Source organism: Myotis yumanensis, unplaced genomic scaffold, assembly GCF_028538775.1.
Source record: "Myotis yumanensis isolate MYYU_CA2020_CCGP unplaced genomic scaffold, mMyoYum1.0.hap1 SCAF_1, whole genome shotgun sequence".
Lineage (NCBI taxonomy): Eukaryota > Metazoa > Chordata > Mammalia > Chiroptera > Vespertilionidae > Myotis > Myotis yumanensis.
The window spans coordinates 84,339,135-84,344,835 of NW_027223752.1; the positions used below are offsets into that span (position 1 = coordinate 84,339,135).

The 5,701-nt window shown below is 47.1% G+C and overlaps 1 pseudogene; it reads right to left on the reverse strand.

The window, feature by feature from the left end:
* Positions 1-705: 705 nt before the first annotated feature.
* On the reverse strand, positions 706-2,919 carry LOC139008533 (granzyme B-like; annotated as a pseudogene).
* Between the last annotated feature and the right edge of the window lie 2,782 nt (positions 2,920-5,701).

A 5,701-nucleotide genomic window follows, 5' to 3' on the forward strand; every position in this document is an offset into this window, starting at 1 on the left:
GTATATATTTATATATTAGAGGCCCGGTGCATGGTTTCGTGCACCGATGGGGTCCCCACACCTGGCCTGTGCCCTCTCTCAATCTAGGACCCCTTGGGGGATGTTGGAGAGCCAGTTTCAGCCAGGACCTCCAGGATGCACCAGTGGGGTCCTTTGGCCTGGCCTGTGGGGATGAGGCTGAAACCGGCCCGGTGCACGGATTCTTGCACTGGTGGGGTCCCATATATCTGTGCACCAGGTCTCTAGTATGCATATAAGATCTTTGGTTAACCTCTTTCCACCCTCTCTCTTCTCCCCTTCCCTCTGGCTATGAAGGTGCTGCAGAGCTGTGGTTGCAGTTTACTGAGTAAGGACCCAAAAGCAGGCAGGTGGGGCTGACACTTAGCATGGAGAAGGAGCCCATTAACCAGCTCTGAGGAGCCAACAGGTATAGAGTAACTACTGCACACCCAGGGAATAGTTATCTAACAACTGTGCCCCGGCTTGGGCTTGGGTTGCAAATTCACCCCCTGGAGGAGCACCGTGTTTAGAGTGACCATAGGCCCTTGTAGGCTCTCAGAGACCCCATTTCTCCCAGCTCTGGGAGCTCCCCTCTTTTCTTCCTTGGGAGAAAGATCACAGACTAGAGGGTGAAGCAGTCTCCTGATGCCTGGGTCCCCAGCTCCCAGTTCGTACCCAAATACCCCTCTCCCAGAGCCAAGGTAGTCAGATGCTCAGTATCACCTGGAAGGAAGCCTTATTTTCTGATGGGTCCCCCCCACACAGTTGAATGGTCCTGTTGTAATAACAGCGTAAGTGGCCTTCACACTCCCCATCCTTCTGCAAGGTCAGCTGTACCTCCTGCAGAGTGTCTGAGTATTTTCCCCTTAGGGTGACCTTCCCCTAGCCAGCCACAGTGCACTTCTGTCCTGGCCTCAACCTGTTATTGCCTCTGGGCAGTCGTCAGAGGGGCTTCACAGCATCAGTTTGCTTGATGCTTCTCTCCAGCTGATGGGGAAGAGGCAAGAGAGCCCAGATCAGCCTGTGGTGTTTGAGCCTCGACACCAAGGCACACCTGAGTCACTGGGACGGGTCAGGTGACTGGAATGGGAAAGAAGGAAGAGAAATGCTTCATTCTGTTGGAGGGGAAACCATGTAGACTCAAAAGAATAAGAGCAGTAGGACGTTTCCTTACCTGCAGTAAGATGATGTCCTTGGAGAAGTTCTTATGATTATAGTCTGGGTAGTGGATGGCTCTTTTTACCAGGAAGTACTGCTGGGTCTCCTCCTTCTTTTCAATGTTGTGGGCCCCCAGGGTGACATTGCTTGATCTGCACAGACAGCAGAGTGTGTGAGTTTGGGGGGAGGCAGAGTCAGAAGAGATAAGCCCAGGGGCTGTGAAGGGCAGGTGATAGCCGGGGCAGGGCAGGGCTGCAAACAGGAGAAATCGAAGCCACAGGGGACAGTGGCTGAGTGATTCTGCTTCCCAGTGACACTGAGGTTAGGGAGCTGGGAGCTCTCTCTGTGCCTCAGGAAATATGAAATTGCTTGCATTTGCATTTTGACCCTAATGCATGAGTTCATGGTCCACCATTGCTTTATTTGCTCAGTGTGATCCTTTTCTGCCCAACTATGTTACTTGCTGTCACCTCTGAGCTTCTGAGCCCAAAACTTACCTGACCTATTTCTCAGCCTCTCATTGCTCGGCCATGATCTCAGAGAGCTCCTCTGATGAGGTTTTATGGGCTTGAGATACCTGGAGCCTGGGGAGCTGCCCTAGGCTGCAGCTCCTGGGATGAAGGTCAGGGTCCCTGTAGGGGTCTCAGGAGGTGTGGCCTGATTGCAGCCTCTTACCTTCCATTGCAGTGAGCAGCTGTCAGAACAAACTTATTTACCACAAAGACACCAGCACACCAGGACTCCTTCTTATCTTTAGTAAGTCATGTAGGGACGGGAGTAGGGCTTGGCTTCATGTCCCTCAATGATCTTCCTTGAAGGAAAAGGGTGTTGCGCTTGTGTGCCCCCACTAAGTCTATCAGGCAGGCATGAGCTTGATGACTCAGAGGGTTGGGCATTTGGGAGCCTGGGCAGGGAAAGGGAAGAGCAGTAAGCTGTGTCTGTGACTTTGCCTGCCACATAGTTGTAGGTGAGAATTCTGGTTTTAGGGCAGAGAAGTCTTGGAGGGTCCTGAAAATTCCTCTCCAGACTTTGCTTGGTGTTGGGTGAGCTTCTGAGGTCCCTGTGGTGCTGTGAAGTCCGGGGCAGTGCACTTTGCAGTGTCCAGGACTTAAGTTTAGGGATCTAGATGTTGCAGAGCTGTCATAGGGCCTGTCATGTGGGGAGTTTCTCGTGTTTGTAGACTGCTTGAAGGGATGGCCCCATTGGGCCTCTGGAGGAGTAATAAAAACAGAGTTTGAGGAAGGACTGAAGGGCCTTGAGATGGAGCAGAGGAAGCAGCAGTCTTCTGGGGACAGTGACACCACCAACTGTGGCATAGCTGACCTCTGGACTTTTCTCCTAAGCAGACCTTGAGGACAGCACCTGTCTCATCACAGACATGGAAGCCAGGACTGCTCTTCTCTCTGCAGTTTCCCAGCCTCTGCCATGCACTTCTAAGACAGTTCCACTCTCCACATGGCACAGGTAAGGCCTGGCGAGAGTACTGCACCCCCAGCTTTTTTTGAGAATAGGCTTCTGCTCTGACATTTCTCCCTGTTGGTCATCCAGCATCATGTGTGTGGGTCTGAGATGGGATGGGAGCTGGGCTTCAGAGCATTCCTGGTGAAGAGCTGGATCAGGGATGTGCAGAAGGGACAGGAGGTCTGCGCCCACTGTGGGATGGGTTGGGCTTGTGAATTTGGGGATGGTCACAACTGCTTCTGCTGATGGGAGCAGGAAAAAGGCCAGCAGGAGCACGAGCAGGGGTGGCTGCATCTTCCCAGGAAGTCTGCCCAGTTGGAGCTGCTGGTGTTTCTCTGTGCTCTCTTTTAGCTCTCAGAAAAGGAATAAGGTAGGGATGGGCTGTGTGACCTGATTCCCCCTCTGGTTTTGTAGTGCTTCATCCCAGAAGGCTTTCTATGAAGCATCCCCACCCCCAAGCCTCCTGCCTGATGATGGTCTCTGTGTGGTTGTGTGAGAAGTATGCAGTGACCTCATCAGTTCCCACAGCTGATGACTCAGAGCAGCCACCTGAGCAGACTCCAGCCCCAAACAGGAACCCAAGGGTGCAGGTGGGGACTGCAGGATGTGGTATTGACCAGTGGAGGTACTGGAGCCCAGAAACCTGAGACCCCAGTGAGAGAACCCCCAGTGCCTCATCTCTATGCTACTAAGTCCATCAGGATAATTTATTTCACACATCTGTGTTTAGGCCCTTCCGTATCCTATAGGGCAAATCTATTGGAGATCTATCTCCTTCCTTTGAGAGCTGACCATCTGTTGGGGGAGACTGAAACATCATGGAACAGAGTTACATATGGGAAGGGCCATGGTAGAGTGATGCACGAGGGAGTAACAGAGCATGGCCACCATCTACTAAACCAGTAATGGCAAACCTTTTGAGCTCGGCGTGTCAGCATTTTGAAAAACCCTAACTTAACTCTGGTGCCCTGTCACATATCGAATTTTTTTTGATATTTGCAACCATAGTAAAACAAAGACTTATATTTTTGATATTTATTTTATATATTTAAATGCCATTTAACAAAGAAAAATCAACCAAAAAAATGAGTTCGCGGGTCACCTCTGATACGCATATCATAGGTTTGCCATCACTGTACTAAACCAACATAGCAACACATTGATCATTACATCTTCCTTCTCAGGGCATATTTAACATCTTTTAATGTTCAAATGGTTAGAGCAGTAAGTCCATCTGTTATTGGAGAATTGCACGTGTGGAATTTCTCCATTGCTAGTGGGAGTAGGGTTCTTGGGACCCTGCTGGAATAAGTATTTTCAGAGAACTCCATGGGAGAATGAGATGTGGTAGAAAGCCTTATTTGCATGAAATTATATCCCTTGGTTTTAAAGTCCCATTTCCCTTACATCAGTCCTGAAAGAGTGCAGCTGGGGGATCAGCAGAGCTCAAAGCAAAGCCATTGTCCAAAGTTTCCATTCCAATGTGGAGCTGGGTCTGGGACTGCATCGGGCTAGTTCCCAGTCCTTCAGTCCATCATGTGTGTGTCCACATGGCTGTTGGCCAAATGGGTGTGTTCAGAGTATGAGAGCCTTGTAAGGCACGAGTCAGGTGCAAGAAGCAAGAGAGAAGGGCAAGAGGGCCAAAGAGGGAACTCCCTTTGTTCAGGAGCTTCTGTAGCTTAGATATTGTACCCTTGCCATTGCCATGCCTATTCTGGCCAATGACCTGCTCTCAGGTGTGACTGGCAGGTAATCACATTTCCTATGTCATTCAGACCTTACTGGTTATGCATCTATGCTTTCTTTGTCCAATCCCTTCCCCCAGGATTTGCAGGAAACAGACCTGGAGAGTGTGAAACTGCAGCTCCTGACACAAATGGCATGTCTATATTATCTGGCCTTCTTTTTGCTCTTTTCCTGTTAATTAATTAATTAATAATCAAGTTAATTATAATGGTATCACATCTATTTTATTTGTATTTTAAACAAAATCCTGCTATTGACATGTATTGGCCTAAAGTAATAAATCACTGTGGCCATAGAAAAAAGAGAATATAGTATAAGATTTTATTAGTACCTTAGTATTTGAGGTAACTTTAATTTATTGTTACTTATATTTTTCCAACACTTAATTTTGTTTTAAAGACATTAGTCTAATTTTAAAGCAAAAGGAAACAGAACCTCTGCACATGTGGTAAAGGGGAGTAAAACCTATGCCTCCAATGATCTGGACAGAGAGTGAGGAAGTGATTTCACTACCAGTGACCTTGTGACCTAGGATTTCATGCTAACCTTCCCACTAAAATAAATAAAAACAGACTTTTTAAAGTGTCTAACAACTGTCAAAACCTCAAAGAAATGCCAATGTAGGAGTGATTATCAGGCCCAAAATATAGTAATACTGGGAGTTCAGTTAGAAAGCTATTTATCTGAGGGCATTTGCTGAACACCAAACCTTTGAACCTAAGTTTGATGACCAAATAAAGTTAGGGCCTTAAGCTTGTGTTATTGTGATGGATGTGTACCAAAGCAGCTCACAGAATCAAATACACATCTAGAGAAAATTCATTTAATTCCAGATTAGAACCTCACATGAAATTATTTTGCAAATCTATATATATAAAAGGCTAATATGCAAAGTGTCCCCTCAGGGGTTTGACCGGGAGACCGGGAGTTTGATTGCTCTCTATGATGTGCCCTGACCACGAGGAAGCGGCATGGAATGGAGGAAGGCCCCAGCTGGCAGCTGGGGAAGAAAGGCCCTGATCACCAGCCAGGTCTAGGGACCCTACTTGTGCATGAATGTTGTGCACCGGGCCTCTAGTATAATTATAAGCATATGGTCAAATGTAACCAAGATCAACAGGCAAACAAAGAATTGACTAAGCAACAATGACAATAAGACCAGCCAACAAATCAAAACAAAACAAAACAAAATAAAAAATACTACTTTAAATATGGGGACAATATTATTTGTATAATCTGATACAGATTACAAAACAAATATGTTGAAATAAAAACAAGATTTAAAAGAGTTGCAGGGAACATAAACTCTTTAAAAGAGACATACCATTTGAAAAAT